This window comes from Eschrichtius robustus, unplaced genomic scaffold, assembly GCF_028021215.1.
Source record: "Eschrichtius robustus isolate mEscRob2 unplaced genomic scaffold, mEscRob2.pri scaffold_26, whole genome shotgun sequence".
NCBI lineage: Eukaryota > Metazoa > Chordata > Mammalia > Artiodactyla > Eschrichtiidae > Eschrichtius > Eschrichtius robustus.
In genome coordinates this window covers 9,543,911-9,561,245 of record NW_027175249.1, presented here as the reverse complement: position 1 = coordinate 9,561,245, position 17,335 = coordinate 9,543,911, and positions in this window count along the sequence as shown.

The window sequence follows — 17,335 nt, the reverse complement described above, 5'->3', positions numbered from 1 at the left end:
ATGCTCCATTCCCTATTCATCACAGTGCTACAGAATTCTGGTTATCACAATATTCCATAACCGTGTCATCACAATGCTATATGACCCCTGTCATCACAATGCTCCACGACACTTGTCATCACAATGATCCATGACCACATTCATCACAATGCTTCATGACCACTGTCATCACAATGCTCGATGACCCTTGTCATCACAATGCTCCATGCCGTTGTCATCAGAATGCTCCTTGGTCCCTCGAATCACAATGGTCCATGCCCTTTTTATCACAATGCTCCAGAATACTTGTCATCATAATGTTCCATGGCCGTGTCATCACAATGCCCCATGACCCTGTCATCACAATGCTCCATGGCCCCTGTCATCCCAGTTCTCCATGATATCTTTCTTCACAATTCTAGATGACCACTCTCATCACAATGCCCCAAGACACCTGTCTTCACATTTTGCCATGGCCCTTGTCATCGCAATGCTCCATGAACCGTGTCATCACAATATTCCAGGACAGTTTTCGTCACAATGATCCTTGACCACTTTCATCTGAATACTCCATGGCCTATGTATTCACAATTTTTCATGACCCCTGAAATCAAATTGCTCCATGATCCCTTTCTAACAATGCTCCATGACCACTGTCAACACATTGTCCCATGATGCCTGTCATCACAATGCTCCATTGCCCCTTTCATCACTAGGCTCCATGATCCCTGTCTTCACAATGTTCTGGAACAATTGTCATCACAATGCTCCATGACCCCTGTAATCACAATGCTCCATTCCGTATTCATCACAGTGCTACAGAATTCTGGTCATCACAATATTCCATAACCGTGTCATCACAATGCTCTATGACCCCTGTCATCACAATGCTCCACGACACTTATCATCACAATGATCCATGACCACATTCATCACAATGTTTCATGACCACTGTCATCACAATGCTCGATGACCCTTGTCATCAAATTGCTCCATGCCGTTGTCATCAGAATGCTCCTTGGTCCCTCGAGTCACAATGGTCCATGCCCTTTTTATCACAATGCTCCAGAATTCTTGTCATCATAATGATCCATGGCCGTGTCATCACAATGCCCCATGACCCTGTCATCACAATGCTCCATGGCCCCTGTCATCCCAGTTCTCCATGATATCTTTCTTCACAATTCTAGATGACCACTGTCATCACAATGCCCCAAGACACCTGTCTTCACATTTCGCCATGGCCCTTGTCATCGCAATGCTCCATGAACCGTGTCATCACAATATTCCAGGACACTTTTCGTCACAATGATCCTTGACCACTTTCATCTGAATACACCATGGTCTATGTATTCACAATTTTTCATGGCCCCTGAAATCAAATTGCTCCATGTTCCCTTTCTAACAATGCTCCATGACCACTGTCAACACATTGTCCCATGACGCCTGTCATCATTATGCTCCATGGCCCCTTTCGTCACTATGCTCCATGATCCCTGTCTTCACAATGTTCTAGAACAATTGTCATCACAATGCTCCATGACCCCTGTAATCACAATGCTCCATTCCCTTTTCATCACAGTGCTACAGAATTCTGTTCATCACAATATTCCATAACCGTGTCATCACAATGCTCTATGACCCCTGTCATCACAATGCTCCACGACACTTATCATCACAATGATCCATAACCGCATTCATCACAATGCTTCCTGACCACTGTCATCACAATGCTCGATGACCCTTGTCATCACAATGCTCCATGCCGTTGTCATCAGAATGCTCCTTGGCCCCTCTAATCACAATGGTCCATGACCTTTTTATCACAATGCTCCAGAATTCTTGTCATCATAATGTTCCATGGCTGTGTCATCACAATGCCCCATGACCCCTGTCATCACAATGCTCCATGGCCCCTGTCATCCCAGTGCTCCATGATATCATTCTTCACAATTCTAGATGACCACTGTCATCACAATGCCCCATGACACCTGTCTTCATATTTCGCCATGCCCCTTGTCATCGCAATGCTCCATGAACCGTGTCATCACAATATTCCAGGACACTTGTCGTCACAATGATCCTTGACCACATTCATCTGAATACTCCATGGCCTATGTATTCACAATTTTTCATGGCCCCTGAAATCAAAATGCTCCATGTTCCCTTTCTAACAATGCTCCATGACCACTGTCAACACATTGTCCCATGACGCCTGTCATCACAATGCTCCATGGCCCCTTTCATCACTAGGCTCCATGATCCCTGTCTTCACAATGTTCTGGAACAATTGTCATCACAATGCTCCATGACCCCTGTAATCACAATGCTCCATTCCCTATTCATCACAGTGCTACAGAATTCTGGTCATCACAATATTCCATAACCGTGTCATCACAATGCTCTATGACCCCTGTCATCACAATGCTCCACGACACTTGTCATCACAATGATCCATGACCACATTCATCACAATGCTTCATGACCACTGTCATCACAATGCTCGATGACCCTTGTCATCACAATGCTCCATGCCGTTGTCATCAGAATGCTCCTTGGTCCCTCGAATCACAATGGTCCATGCCCTTTTTATCACAATGCTCCAGAATTCTTGTCATCATAATGTTCCATGGCCGTGTCATCACAATGCCCCATGACCCTGTCATCACAATGCTCCATGGCCCCTGTCATCCCAGTTCTCCATGATATCTTTCTTCACAATTCTAGATGACCACTGTCATCACAATGCCCCAAGACACCTGTCTTCACATTTCGCCATGGCCCTTGTCATCGCAATGCTCCATGAACCGTGTCATCACAATATTCCAGGACAGTTTTCGTCACAATGATCCTTGACCATTTTCATCTGAATACTCCATGGCCTATGTATTCACAATTTTTCATGACCCCTGAAATCAAATTGCTCCATGTTCCCTTTCTAAGAATGCTCCATGACCACTGTCAACACATTGTCCCATGATGCCTGTCATCACAATGCTCCATGGCCCCTTTCATCACTAGGCTCCATGATCCCTGTCTTCACAATGTTCTGGAACAATTGTCATCACAATGCTCCATGACCCCTGTAATCACAATGCTCCATTCCGTATTCATCACAGTGCTACAGAATTCTGGTCATCACAATATTCCATAACCGTGTCATCACAATGCTCTATGACCCGTGTCATCACAATGCTCCACGACACTTGTCATCACAACGCTCGATGACGCTTGTCATCACAATGCTCCATGCCGTTGTCATCAGAATGCTCCTTGGCCCCTCTAATCACAATGGTCCATGCCCTGTTTATCACAATGCTCCAGAATTCTTGTCATCATAATGTTCCATGGCCGTGTCATCACAATGCCCCATGACCCCTGTCATCACAATGCTCCATGGCCCCTGTCATCCCAGTGCTCCATGATATCTTTCTTCACAATACTACATGACCACTGTCTTCACAATGCCCCATGACACCTGTCTTCACATTTCGCCTTGGCCCTTGTCATCGCAATGCTCCATGAACCGTGTCATCACAATATTCCAGGACAATTTTCGTCACAATTATCCTTGACCATATTCATCTGAATACTCCATGGCGTATGTATTCACAATTTTTCATGGCCCCTGAAATCTAATTGCTCCATGTTCCCTTTCTAACAAGGCTCCATGACCACTGTCAACACAATTTCCCATGACGCCTATCATCACAATGCTCCATGGCCCCTTTCATCACTATGCTCCATGATCCCTGTCATCACAATGTTCTAGAATAATTGTCATCACAATGCTCCAATACCCCTGTATTCACAATGCTACATTCCCGTTTCATGACAGTGCTACAGAATTCTGGTCATCACAATATTCCATAACCGTGTCATCACAATGCTCTATGACCCCTGTCATCACAATGCTCCAAGACACTTGTCATCACAATGATCCATGACCACATTCATCACAATGCTTCATGACCACTGTCATCACAATGCTCGATGACCCATGTCATCACAATGCTCCATGCCGTTGTCATCAGAATGCTCCTTGGCCCCTCTAATCACAATGGTCCATGCCCTTTTTATCACAATGCTCCAGAATTCTTGTCATCATAATGTTCCATGGCCGTGTCATCACAATGCCCCATGAACCCTGTCATCACAATGTTCCATGTACCCTATCATCCCAGTGCTCCATGATATCTTTCTTCACAATTCTAGATGACCACTGTTATCACAATGCCCCATGAAATCTGTCTTCCCATTTCGCCATGGCCCTTGTCATCGCAATGCTCCATGAACCGTGTCATCACAATATTCCAGGACACTTTTCGTCACAATGATCCTTGACCACATTCATCTGAATACTCCATGGCCTATGTATTCGCAATTTTTCATGGCCCCTGAAATCAAATTGCTCCATGTTCCCTTTCTAACAATGCTCCATGACCACTGTCAACACAATGTCCCATGACGCCTGTCATCACAATGCTCCATGGCCCCTTTCATCACTATGCTCCATGATCCCTGTCATCACAATGTTCTAGAACAATTGTCATCACAATGCTCCATGACCCATGTAATCACAATGCTCCATTCCCTTTTCATCACAATGCTAGAGAATTCTGGTCATCACAATATTCCACAAGCGTGTCATCACAATGCTCTATGACCACTGTCATCACAATGCTCCACGACACTTGTCATCACAATGATCCATGACCACATTCATCACAATGCTTCATGACCACTGTCATCACAATGCTCGATGACCCTTGTCATCACAATGCTCCATGCCGTTGTCATCAGAATGCTCCTTGGCCGCTCTAATCACAATGGTCCATGCCCTTTTTATCACAATGCTCCAGAATTCTTGTCATCATAATGTTCCATGGCCGTGTCATCAAAATGCCCCATGACCCCTGTCATCACAATGTTCCATGTACCCTACCATCCCAGTGCTCCATGATATCTTTCTTCACAATTCTAGATGACCACTGTCATCACAATGCCCCATGACACCTGTCTTCACATTTCGTCATTGCGCTTGTCAACGCAATGCTCCATGAACCGTGTCATCACAATATTCCAGGACACTTTTCGTCACAATGATCCTTGACCACATTCATCTGAATACTCCATGGCCTATGTATTCGCAATTTTTCATGGCCCCTGACATCAAATTGCTCCATGTTCCCTTTCTAACAATTCTCCATGACCACTGTCAACACAATGTCCCATGACGCCTCTCATCACAATGCTCCATGGCCCCTTTCATCACTATGCTCCATGATTCCTGTCATCACAATGTTCTAGAACAATTGTCATCACAATGCTCCATGACCCCTGTAATCACAATGCTCCATTCCCTTTTCATCACAATGCTAGGGAATTCTGGTCATCACAATATTCCATAAGCGTGTCATCACAATGCTCTATGACCACTGTCATCACAATGCTCCACGACACTTGTCATCACAATGATCCATGACCACATTCATCACAATGCTTCATGACCACTGTCATCACAATGCTCGATGACCCTTGTCATCACAATGCTCCATGCCGTTGTCATCAGAATGCTCCTTGGCCCCTCTAATCACAATGGTCCATGCCCTTTTTATCACAATGCTCCAGAATTCTTGTCATCATAATGTTCCATGGCCGTGTCATCACAATGCCCCATGACCCCTGTCATCACAATGTTCCATGTACCCTATCATCCCAGTGCTCCATGATACCTTTCTTCACAATTCTAGATGACCACTGTCATCACAATGCCCCATGACACCTGTCTTCACATTTCGTCATTGCGCTTGTCAACGCAATGCTCCATGAACCGTGTCATCACAATATTCCAGGACACTTTTCGTCACAATGATCCTTGACCACATTCATCTGAATACTCCATGGCCCATGTATTCGCAATTTTTCATGGCCCCTGACATCAAATTGCTCCATGTTCCCTTTCTAACAATGCTCCATGACCACTGTCAACACAATGTCCCATGACGCCTGTCATCACAATGCTCCATGGCCCCTTTCATCACTCTGCTCCATGATCCCTGTCATCACAATGTTCTAGAACAATTGTCATTACAATGCTCCATGACCACTGTAATCACAATGCTCCATTCCCTTTTCATCACAGTGCTACAGAATTCTGGTCATCACAATATTCCATAACCGTGTCATCACAATGCTCTATGACCCCTGTCATCACAATGCTCCACGACACTTGTCATCACAATGATGCATGACCACATTCATCACAATGCTTCATGACCACTGTCATCACAATGCTCGATGACCCTTGTCATCACAATGCTCCATGCCGTTTTCATCAGAATGCCCCTTGTCCCCTCTAATCACAATGGTCCATGCCCTTTTTATCACAATGCTCCAGAATTCTTCTCATCATAATGTTCCATGGCCGTGTCATCACAATGCCCCATGACCCCTGTCATCACAATGCCCCATGACACCTGTCTTCACATTTCGCCATTGCCCTTGTCATCGCAATCCTCCATGAACCATGTCATCACAATATTCCAGGACACTTGTCGTCACAATGATCCTTGACCACATTCATCTGAATACTCCATGGCCTATGTATTCACCATTTTTCATGGCCCCTGAAATCTAATTTCTCCATGTTCCCTTTCTAACAATGGTCCATGACCACTGTCAACACAATGTCCCATGACGCCTGTCATCACAATGCTCCATGGCCCCTTTCATCACTATGCTCCATGATCCCTGTCATCACAATGTTCTAGAACAATTGTCAACACAATGCTCCATGACCCATGTAATCACAATGCTCCATTCCATTTTCATCACAGTGCTACAGAATTCTGGTCATCACAATATTCCATAACCGTGTCTTCACAATGCTCTATGACCCCTGTCATCACAATGCTCCACGATACTTGTCATCACAATGATCCATGACCACTTTCATCACAATGCTTCATGACCACTGTCATCAAAATGCTAGATGACATTTGTAATCACAATGCTCCATGCCGTTGTCATCAGAATGCTCCTTGGCCCCTCTAATCACAATGCTCCATGCCCATTTTATCACAATGCTCCAGAATTGTTGTCATCATAATGTTCCATGGCCGTGTAATAACAATGCCCCATGACCACTGTCATCACAATGCTCCTTGGCCCCTGTCATCCCAGTGCTCCATGATATCTTTCTTCACAATCCTCGAGGACCACTGTTATCACAGTGCCCCATGACATCTGTCTTCACATTTCGCCATGGCCTTTGTCATCGCAATGCTCCATGAACCGTGTCATCACAATATTCCAGGACACTTTTCGTCACAATGATCCTTGACCACATTCATCTGAATACTCCATGGCCTATGTATTCGCAATTTATCATGGCCCCTGAAATCAAGTTGCTCCATGTTCTCTTTCTAACAATGCTCCATGACCACTGTCAACACAATGTCCCATGACGCCTGTCAACACAATGCTCCATTGCCACTTTCATCACTATGCTCCATGATCCCTGTCTTCACAATGTTCTAGAACAATTGTCATCACAATGCTCCATGACCCCTGTAATCACAATGCTCCATTCCCTTTTCATCACAGTGCTACAGAATTCTGGTCATCACAATATTCCATAACCGTGTCATCACAATGCTCTATGACCCCTGTCATCACAATGCTACACGACACTTGTCATCACAATGATCCATGACCACATTCATCACAATGCTCCATGCTGTTGTCATCAGAATGCTCCTTGGCCCCTCTAATCACAATGGTCCATGCCCTTTTTATCACAATGCTCCAGAATCCTTGTCATCATAATGTTCCATGGCCGTGTCATCACAATGCCCCATGACCCCTGTCATCACAATGTTCCATGTACCCTATCATCCCAGTGCTCCATGATATCTTTCTTCACAATTCTAGATGACCACTGTCATCACAATGCCCCATGACACCTGTCTTCACATTTCGTCATTGCGCTTGTCATCGCAATGCTCCATGAACCGTGTCATCACAATATTCCAGGACACTTTTCGTCACAATGATCCTTGACCACATTCATCTGAATACTCCATGGCCTATGTATTCGCAATTTTTCATGGCCCCTGACATCAAATTGCTCCATGTTCCCTTTCTAACAATTCTCCATGACCACTGTCAACACAATGTCCCATGACGCCTGTCATCACAATGCTCCATGGCCCCTTTCATCACTATGCTCCATGATCCCTGTCATCACAATGTTCTAGAACAATTGTCAAAACAATGCTCCATGACCCATGTAATCACAATGCTCCATTCCCTTTTCATCACAGTGCTACAGAATTCTGGTCATCACAATATTCCATAACCGTGTCATCACAATGCTCTATGACCCCTGTCATCACAATGCTCCACGATACTTGTCATCACAATGATCCATGACCACTTTCATCACAATGCTTCATGACCACTGTCATCACAATGCTAGATGACACTTGTCATCACAATGCTCCATGCCGTTTTCATCAGAATGCTCCTTGGCCCCTCTAATCACAATGGTCCATGCCCTTTTTATCACAATGCTCCAGAATTGTTGTCATCATAATGTTCCATGGCCGTATCATCACAATGCCCCATGACCCCTGTCATCACAATGTTCCATGGCCCCATTCATCCCAGTGCTCCATGATATCTTTCTTCACAATTCTAGATGACCACTGTCATCACAATGCCCCATGACACCTGTCTTCACATTTTGCCATGGCACTTGTCATCGCAATGCTCCATGAACCGTGTCATCACAATATTCCAGGACACTTTTCGTCACAATGATACTTGACCACATTCATCTGAATACTCCATGGCCTATGTACTCGCAATTTTTCATGGCCCCTGAAATCAAATTGCTCCATATTCTCTTTCTAACAATGCTCCATGACCACTGTCAACACAATGTACCATGACGCCTGTCAACACAGTGCTCCATGGCCCCTTTCATCACTATGCTCCATGATCCCTATAATCACAATGCTCCATTCCCTTTTCATCACTGTGGTACAGAATTCTGGTCATCACAATATTCCATAACCGTGTCATCACAATGCTCTATGACCCCTGTCATCACAATGCTCCACGACACTTGTCATCACAATGATGCATGACCACATTCATCACAATGCTTCATGACCACTGTCATCACAATGCCCCATGACCCCTGTCATCACAATGCTCCATGGCCCCTGTCATCCCAGTGCTCCATGATATCTTTCTTCACAATACTACATGACCACTGTCTTCACAATGCCCCATGACACCTGTCTTCACATTTCGCCATGGCCCTTTTCATCGCAATGCTCCATGAACCGTGTCATCACAATATTCCAGGACACTTTTCGTCACAATTATCCTTGACCACATTCATCTGAATACTACATGGCATATGTATTCACAATTTTTCATGGCCCCTGAAATCTAATTGCTCCATGTTCCCTTTCTAACAATGCTCCATGACCACTGTCAACACAATTTCCCATGACGCCTATCATCACAATGCTCCATGGCCCCTTTCATCACTATGCTCCATGATCCCTGTCTTCACAATGTTCTAGAACAATTGTCATCACAATGCTCCATGATCCCTGTAATCACAATGCTCCATTCCCTTTTCATCACAGTGCTACAGAATTCTGGTCATCACAATATTGCATAACCGTGTCATCACAATGATCTATGACCCCTGTCATCACAATGCTCTACGACATTTGTCATCATAATGATCCATGACCACATTCATCACAATGATTCATGACCACTGTCATCACAAAGCTCCATGGCCCCTGTCATCCCTGTGCTCCATGATATCTTTCTTCACAATTCTAGATGACCAGTGTCATCACAAGGCCCCATGACACCTGTCTTCCCATTTCGCCATGGCCCTTGTCATCGCAATGCTCCATGAACCGTGTCATCACAATATTCCAGGACACTTTTCGTCACAATGATCCTTGACCACATTCATCTGAATACTCCATGGCCTATGTATTCGCAATTTTTCATGGCCCCTGAAATCAAATTGCTCCATGTTCCCTTTCTAACAATGCTCCATGACCACTGTCAACACAATGTCCCATGACGCCTGTCATCACAATGCTCCATGGCCCCTTTCATCACTATGCTCCATGATCCCTGTCATCACAATGTTCTAGAACAATTGTCATCACAATGCTCCATGACCCCTGTAATCACAATGCTCCATTCCCTTTTCATCACAGTGCTACAGAATTCTGGTCATCACAATATTCCATAACCGTGTCATCACAATGCTCTATGACCCCTGTCATCACAATGCTCCACGACACTTGTCATCACAATGATCCATGACCACATTCATCACAATGCTTCATGACCACTGTCATCACAATGCTCGATGACCCTTGTCATCACAATGCTCCATGCCGTTGTCATCAGAATGCTCCTTGGCCCCTCTAATCACAATGGTCCATGCCCTTTTTATCACAATGCTCCAGAATTCTTGTCATCATAATGTTCCATGGCCGTGTCATCACAATGCCCCATGACCCCTGTCATCACAATGTTCCATGTACCCTATCATCCCAGTGCTCCATGATATCTTTTTCACAATTCTAGATGACCACTGTCATCACAATTCCCCATGATACCTGTCTTCACATTTCGCCATTGCCCTTGTCATCGCAATGCTCCATGAACCGTGTCATCACAATATTCCAGGACACTTTTCGTCACAATGATCCTTGACCACATTCATCTGAGTAATCCATGGCCTATGTATTCGCAATTTTTCATGTCCCCTGACATCAAATTACTCCATGTTCCCTTTCTAACAATTCTCCATGACCACTGTCAACACAATGTCCCATGACGCCTGTCATCACAATGCTCCATGGCCCCTTTCATCACTATGCTCCATGATCCCTGTCATCACAATGTTCTAGAACAATTGTCATCACAATGCTCCATGACCCCTGTAATCACAATGCTCCATTGCCTTTTCATCACAGTGCTACAGAATTCTGGTCATCACAATATTCCATAACCGTGTTAAAACAATGCTCTATGACCCCTGTCATCACAATGCTCCACGACAATTGTCAACACAATGATCCATGACCACATTCATCACAATGCTTCATGACCACTGTCATCACAATGCTCGATGACGCTTTTCATCACAATGCTCCATGCCGTTTTCATCAGAATGCCCCTTGGCCCCTCTAATCACAATGGTCCATGCCCTTTTTATCACAATGCTCCAGAATTCTTCTCATCATAATGTTCCATGGCCGTGTCATCACAATGCCCCATGACCCCTGTCATCACAATGCCCCATGACACCTGTCTTCACATTTCGCCATGGCCCTTGTCATCGCAATGCTCCATGAACCGTGTCATCACAATATTCCAGGACACTTGTCGTCACAATGATCCTTGACCACATTCATCTGAATACTCCATGGCCTATGTATTATCCATTTTTCATGGCCCCTGAAATCAATTTGCTCCATGTTCTCTTTCTAACAATGCTCCATGACCACTGTCAACACAATTTCCCATGACGCCTGTCATCACAATGCTCCATGGCCCCTTTCATCACTATGCTCCATGATCCCTGTCATCACAATGTTCTAGAACAATTGTCATCACTATGCTCCAATACCCCTGTAATCACAATGCTCCATTCCCGTTTCATCACAGTGCTACAGAATTCTGGTTATCACAATATTCCATAACCGTGTCATCACAATGCTCTATGACCCCTGTTATCACAATGCTCCACGACACTTGTCATCACAATGATCCATGACCACATTCATCACAATGCTTCATGACCACTGTCATCACAATGCTCGATGACCCTTGTCATCACAATGCTCCATGCCGTTTTCATCAGAATGCCCCTTGGCCCCTCTAATCACAATGGTCCATGCCCTTTTTATCACAATGCTCCAGAATTCTTCTCATCATAATGTTCCATGGCCGTGTCATCACAATGCCCCATGACCCCTGTCATCACAATGCCCCATGACACCTGTCTTCACATTTCGCCATGGCCCTTGTCATCGCAATGCTCCATGAACCGTGTCATCACAATATTCCAGGACACTTGTCGTCACAATGATCCTTGACCACATTCATCTGAATACTCCATGGCCTAAGTATTCACCATTTTTCGTGGCCCCTGAAATCTAATTTCTCCATGTTCCCTTTCTAACAATGCTCCATGACCACTGTCAACACAATGTCCCATGACGCCTGTCATCACAATGCTCCATGGCCCCTTTCATCACTATGCTCCATGATCCCTGTCATCACAATGTTCTAGAACAATTGTCAACACAATGCTCCATGACCCATGTAATCACAATGCTCCATTCCCTTTTCATCACAGTGCTACAGAATTCTGGTCATCACAATATTCCATAACCGTGTCATCACAATGCTCTAGGACCCCTGTCATCACAATGCTCCACGATACTTGTCATCACAATGATCCATGACCACTTTCATCACAATGCTTCATGACCACTGTCATCACAATGCTAGATGACATTTGTAATAACAATGCTCCATGCCGTTTTCATCAGAATGCTCCTTGGCCCCTCTAATCACAATGGTCCATGCCCTTTTTATCACAATGCTCCAGAATTGTTGTCATCATAATGTTCCATGGCCGTGTCATCACAATGCCCCATGGCCCCTGTCATCACAATGTTCCATGGCCCCTTTCATCCCAGTGCTCCATGATATCTTTCTTCACAATTCTAGATGACCACTGTCATCACAATGCCCCATGACACCTGTCTTCACATTTTGCCATGGCACTTGTCATCGCAATGCTCCATGAACCGTGTCATCACAATATTCCAGGACACTTTTCGTCACAATGATACTTGACCACATTCATCTGAATAATCCATGGCCTATGTACTCGCAATTTTTCATGGCCCCTGAAATCAAATTGCTCCATGTTCTCTTTCTAACAATGCTCCATGACCACTGTCAACACAATGACCCATGACGCCTGTCAACACAGTGCTCCATGGCCCCTTTCATCACTATGCTCCATGATCCCTATAATCACAATGGTCCATTCCCTTTTCATCACTGTGGTACAGAATTCTGGTCATCACAATATTCCATAACCGTGTCATCACAATGCTCTATGACCCCTGTCATCACAATGCTCCACGACACTTGTCATCACAATGATGCATGACCACATTCATCACAATGCTTCATGACCACTGTCATCACAATGCTCGATGACCCTTGTCATCACAATGCTCCATGCCGTTGTCATCAGAATGCTCCTTGGCCCCTCTAATCACAATGGTCCATGCCCTGTTTATCACAATGCTCCAGAATTCTTGTCATCATAATGTTCCATGGCCGTGTCATCACAATGCCCCATGACCCCTGTCATCACAATGCTCCATGGCCCCTGTCATCCCAGTGCTCCATGATATCTTTCTTCACAATACTACATGACCACTGTCTTCACAATGCCCCATGACAACTGTCTTCACATTTCGCCATGCCCCTTGTCATCGCAATGCTCCATGAACCGTGTCATCACAATATTCCAGGAAACTTGTCGTCACAATGATCCTTGACCACATTCATCTGAATACTCCATGGCCTATGTATTCACAATTTTTCATGGCCCCTGAAATCAAATTGCTCCATGTTCCCTTTCTAACAATGCTCCATGACCACTGCCTACACAATGTCCCATGACGCCTGTCATCACAATTCTCCATGGCCCCTTTAATCACTATGCTCGATGATCCCTGTCTTCACAATGTTCTAGAACAATTGTCATCACAATGATCCATGACCCCTGTAATCACAATGCTCAATTCCGTTTCATTCCCTTGCTACAGAATTCTGGTCATCACAATATTCCATAACCGTGTCATCACAATGCTCTAAGACCCCTGTCATCACAATGCTCCACGACACTTATCATCACAATGATCCATAACCGCATTCATCACAATGCTTCCTGACCACTGTCATCACAATGCTCGATGACCCTTGTCATCACAATGCTCCATGCCGTTGTCATCAGAATGCTCCTTGGCCCCTCTAATCACAATGGTCCATGACCTTTTTATCACAATGCTCCAGAATTCTTGTCATCATAATGTTCCATGGCTGTGTCATCACAATGCCCCATGACCCCTGTCATCACAATGCTCCATGGACCCTGTCATCCCAGTGCTCCATGACATCATTCTTCACAATTCTAGATGACCACTGTCATCACAATGCCCCATGACACCTGTCTTCACATTTCGCCATGCCCCTTGTCATCGCAATGCTCCATGAACCGTGTCATCACAATATTCCAGGACACTTGTCGTCACAATGATCCTTGACCACATTCATCTGAATACTCCATGGCCTATGTATTCACAATTTTTCATGGCCCCTGAAATCAAAATGCTCCATGTTCCCTTTCTAACAATGCTCCATGACCACTGTCAACACATTGTCCCATGACGCCTTTCATCACAATGCTCCATGGCCCCTTTCATCACTAGGCTCCATGATCCCTGTCTTCACAATGTTCTGGAACAATTGTCATCACAATGCTCCATGACCCCTGTAATCACAATGCTCCATTCCCTATTCATCACAGTGCTACAGAATTCTGGTCATCACAATATTCCATAACCGTGTCATCACAATGCTCTATGACCCCTGTCATCACAATGCTCCACGACACGTGTCATCACAATGATCCATGACCACATTCATCACAATGCTTCATGACCACTGTCATCACAATGCTCGATGACCCTTGTCATCACAATGCTCCATGCCGTTGTCATCAGAATGCTCCTTGGTCCCTCGAATCACAATGGTCCATGCCCTTTTTATCACAATGCTCCAGAATACTTGTCATCATAATGTTCCATGGCCGTGTCATCACAATGCCCCATGACCCTGTCATCACAATGCTCCATGGCCCCTGTCATCCCAGTTCTCCATGATATCTTTCTTCACAATTCTAGATGACCACTCTCATCACAATGCCCCAAGACACCTGTCTTCACATTTCGCCATGGCCCTTGTCATCGCAATGCTCCATGAACCGTGTCATCACAATATTCCAGGACAGTTTTCGTCACAATGATCCTTGACCACTTTCATCTGAATACTCCATGGCCTATGTATTCACAATTTTTCATGACCCCTGAAATCAAATTGCTCCATGTTCCCTTTCTAACAATGCTCCATGACCACTGTCAACACATTGTCCCATGATGCCTGTCATCACAATGCTCCATGGCCCCTTTCATCACTAGGCTCCATGATCCCTGTCTTCACAATGTTCTGGAACAATTGTCATCACAATGCTCCATGACCCCTGTAATCACAATGCTCCATTCCGTATTCATCACAGTGCTACAGAATTCTGGTCATCACAATATTCCATAACCGTGTCATCACAATGCTCTATGACCCCTGTCATCACAATGCTCCACGACACTTATCATCACAATGATCCATGACCACATTCATCACAATGCTTCATGACCACTGTCATCACAATGCTCGATGACCCTTGTCATCAAATTGCTCCATGCCGTTGTCATCAGAATGCTCCTTGGTCCCTCGAGTCACAATGGTCCATGCCCTTTTTATCACAATGCTCCAGAATTCTTGTCATCATAATGATCCATGGCCGTGTCATCACAATGCCCCATGACCCTGTCATCACAATGTTCCATGGCCCCTGTCATCCCAGTTCTCCATGATATCTTTCTTCACAATTCTAGATGACCACTGTCATCACAATGCCCCAAGACACCTGTCTTCACATTTCGCCATGGCCCTTGTCATCACAATGCTCCATGAACCGTGTCATCACAATATTCCAGGACACTTTTCGTCACAATGATCCTTGACCACTTTCATCTGAATACACCATGGTCTATGTATTCACAATTTTTCATGGCCCCTGAAATCAAATTGCTCCATGTTCCCTTTCTAACAATGCTCCATGACCACTGTCAACATATTGTCCCATGACGCCTGTCATCACAATGCTCCATGGCCCCTTTCATCACTATGCTCCATGATCCCTGTCTTCACAATGCTCTAGAACAATTGTCATCACAATGCTCCATGACCCCTGTAATCACAATGCTCCATTCCCTTTTCATCACAGTGCTACAGAATTCTGTTCATCACAATATTCCATAACCGTGTCATCACAATGCTCTATGACCCCTGTCATCACAATGCTCCACGACACTTATCATCACAATGATCCATAACCGCATTCATCACAATGCTTCCTGACCACTGTCATCACAATGCTCGATGACCCTTGTCATCACAATGCTCCATGCCGTTGTCATCAGAATGCTCCTTGGCCCCTCTAATCACAATGGTCCATGACCTTTTTATCACAATGCTCCAGAATTCTTGTCATCATAATGTTCCATGGCTGTGTCATCACAATGCCCCATGACCCCTGTCATCACAATGCTCCATGGCCCCTGTCATCCCAGTGCTCCATGATATCATTCTTCACAATTCTAGATGACCACTGTCATCACAATGCCCCATGACACCTGTCTTCATATTTCGCCATGCCCCTTGTCATCGCAATGCTCCATGAACCGTGTCATCACAATATTCCAGGACACTTGTCGTCACAATGATCCTTGACCACATTCATCTGAATACTCCATGGCCTATGTATTCACAATTTTTCGTGGCCCCTGAAATCAAAATGCTCCATGTTGCCTTTCTAACAATGCTCCATGACCACTGTCAACACATTGTCCCATGACGCCTGTCATCACAATGCTCCATGGCCCCTTTCATCACTAGGCTCCATGATCCCTGTCTTCACAATGTTCTGGAACAATTGTCATCACAATGCTCCATGACCCCTGTAATCACAATGCTCCATTCCCTATTCATCACAGTGCTACAGAATTCTGGTCATCACAATATTCCATAACCGTGTCATCACAATGCTCTATGACCCCTGTCATCACAATGCTCCACGACACTTGTCATCACAATGATCCATGACCACATTCATCACAATGCTTCATGACCACTGTCATCACAATGCTCGATGACCCTTGTCATCACAATGCTCCATGCCGTTGTCATCAGAATGCTCCTTGGTCCCTCGAATCACAATGGTCCATGCCCTTTTTATCACAATGCTCCAGAATTCTTGTCATCATAATGTTCCATGGCCGTGTCATCACAATGCCCCATGACCCTGTCATCACAATGCTCCATGGCCCCTGTCATCCCAGTTCTCCATGATATCTTTCTTCACAATTCT